Genomic DNA, 2,695 nt, shown 5'->3' on the forward strand with positions numbered 1-2,695 from the left:
GTTTGGGGATCTCAGCCTATCAGTTGAGACTCTCTGCTATAGGTGGTCTGGAACTCACTTGTAGTCCAAACTGGCCTTGAACTTGAGATGGCCCTGTCTCAACCTCCACAGTGCTAGATTATAGGCATGTGTAACCATGCATGGCTCCATCCTAGGCTTTATTCAGTGATTGCTTAGTGTGACTGTATGAATGTGGACATGATTGTGTGTGTATGAATGTGAACATTTGTGTGTGTGTGTGTGTGTGTGTGTGTGTGTGTGTGTGTGTGTGTATGAATTGATTGATGTATGTATGGGTGTGTATTTCAGGAGTGTACATGTGTGAATGTGTGTATATGTATCTATATATGTGTGTTTGTATGTATATGTATATTATATGTGTTAGGGGGCAGATGGTTTGCCACCGTTTTGTAGTAGCTTTATTTTGGCTTCTTGATATAACCATCTCTCTACGTAGCCCTAACTGCCCTGGAACTCACTCTGTAGACCAGGCTGGCCTCGAACTCACAGAGATCCACTTGCCTCTGCCTTCCAAGTGCTGGGATTAAGGGGAGGCTGTGCTACCTTATTTGTTGAAGCAGGGTCTCTCACTGAACCTGGAGCTTGCAGGTTTAGCTGCAAGGCTTAGCCAGCCAGCCCCGGGATCCTCTTTTCTCTCCTCCCCAATGCCATCCTGGGTTTCCATCACCACGCTCAGCTTTTCATGGGATGCTGATGATACATCAAAGTCTGGTTTGAGCACATGCTCACAGAGCAAGCACTTTAGCAGCCTCTACCCAGCCCTGGTGCTGGCTTTAAATTCTCATCCTTTCTTAGCAATGATAATGAACATTGATTTCTTGGCCATTTGTTGTCATTTTTGTGAACTTCTGACTCAAATCTTTACCTTCTTTTCTACTCAAGTTGTTATTTTCTTCCTGATTTTTAGAAAATACTTTGGAGTCAGGCATTACTTGGTGCACACCTTTAATCCCAGCACTTGGGAGGCAGAAGCAGGTGGATTTCTGAGTTTGAGGCCAGCTTGGTCTACAGAGTGAGTTCCAGGACAGCCAGGGCTATACAGAGAAACCCTGTCTTAAAAACAAAACAAAACAAAACAAAACAAAACAAAACAAAACAAAACAAACAAGAAAGAAAGAAAGAAAGAAAGAAAATATTTTGGACACCACTAGTCTCTTCTATGTACTTTTGATTTGGGGGAAAGTTCTGTCTCCTAATGGTTTGTGGGGGTTTTTGTTTGTTTGTTTGTTTGGTTGGTTGGTTGGATTTTTGAGACAGAGTTTCTCAATCTGTATACCAAACTGGCCTTAGACTCAACAGCAATCCTCCTGTCTCTGCCTCTCGAGTGCTGGGACTAAAGGTATATGCCACCATGCTTGGCCTAAAGGCATTTTAAAACCACTTCTTTCAAGTCATGATTTATATGTTATAAAACTCACTCATAAATACACTAATCAGCGGTACCAGGAAAGTTTAAGAGTTGGGCCATCACCACAATCCAGTTTTTTAATATTTCCATCACTGAAAAGCTCCCTTGTGCTGCGGAGTAATTAATTCTCACCACTGCCTGTACACCAAGTGACCACTGATCTGCAGAAACAGATTTGAGAGCCAGTCCATGCTGTCGCGTGTGTCAGCGATTTGTTCTGTAAAATCTGCTGAGTCACAGTTAGATATACTACATATTGTTCTGTTCGACGATGAGGGGCTTTTGAGCTGCTTCCATTCTTGAGATTTTAAAATGAGAGCTGTGTTCACAAATGACTACCATGTTTGTGCCAGAGTCATTTTATCTATTTATTTATTTATTTACTTACTTACTGGTTGATTTATTGGTTGATTTGATTGATTTGATTTCTCTTGGGTAGATACCTAGGCATGAAATTGCTTGCCTATACTTAACTCTATGCTTAATGATTTTATTTTGATGATACGGAATCAAACCCACGGCCTCAGAGAAGCCAGGCAAGCAAACTTGACTAAGCCACATGCCAGTTAGTTTAACTTTTGCAGACACGGCCAAATTACTTTGGAAAGTGACTCTACCATTTTGTATTTCTTTTTCTTTTTCTTTCTTTCTTTTTTTTTTTTAAAGATTTTATTTATTTATTTGATATATATGATGAGTATACTGTGACACACCAGAAGAGGGCATCAGATTCCATTACAGATGGATGTGAGCCACGATGTGATTGTGGGGACTCGAACTTAGGGTCTGTGGAAGATCAGTCAGTGCTCTTAACCTCTCTCCAGCCCCCATTTTGTATTTCTATCAGCAATAAATAGGGTTCCAGTTTCTCTACACTCTTACCAACATTTTTGTTTAGTTTGGTTTTTATATTAGATCCAACTTGGTAAGCATAAAGCAGTAAGTACCACTGAACTTTTATTTAATTTCACTTGCTTTTTACAGTGCTGTAGACCCATGCCACCCTTGTGAGCGTTAGGTAAGTATCTATCATTGCCTACACTCCTACCCCTCACTATGTTTGTTTGTGGATATTTTATTGTTGGGCTGTCTAGATAGAGTCTTGCTGTTTAGCTTTGGTTGGTCTGAAAAATCATGTCAATCCCCCTGCCTTTAGTGCCAGGATTACAGATACACACTGCCGTGCTTGGCCATCACTGCTGTCTTGATTTTTCACTGCCATTTTTTCTTTTTCTTTTTTTTTTCTTTTTTTTTTTTGGGGGGGGG

Source organism: Mus musculus, chromosome 8, assembly GCF_000001635.26.
Source record: "Mus musculus strain C57BL/6J chromosome 8, GRCm38.p6 C57BL/6J".
NCBI classification, from domain to species: domain Eukaryota; kingdom Metazoa; phylum Chordata; class Mammalia; order Rodentia; family Muridae; genus Mus; species Mus musculus.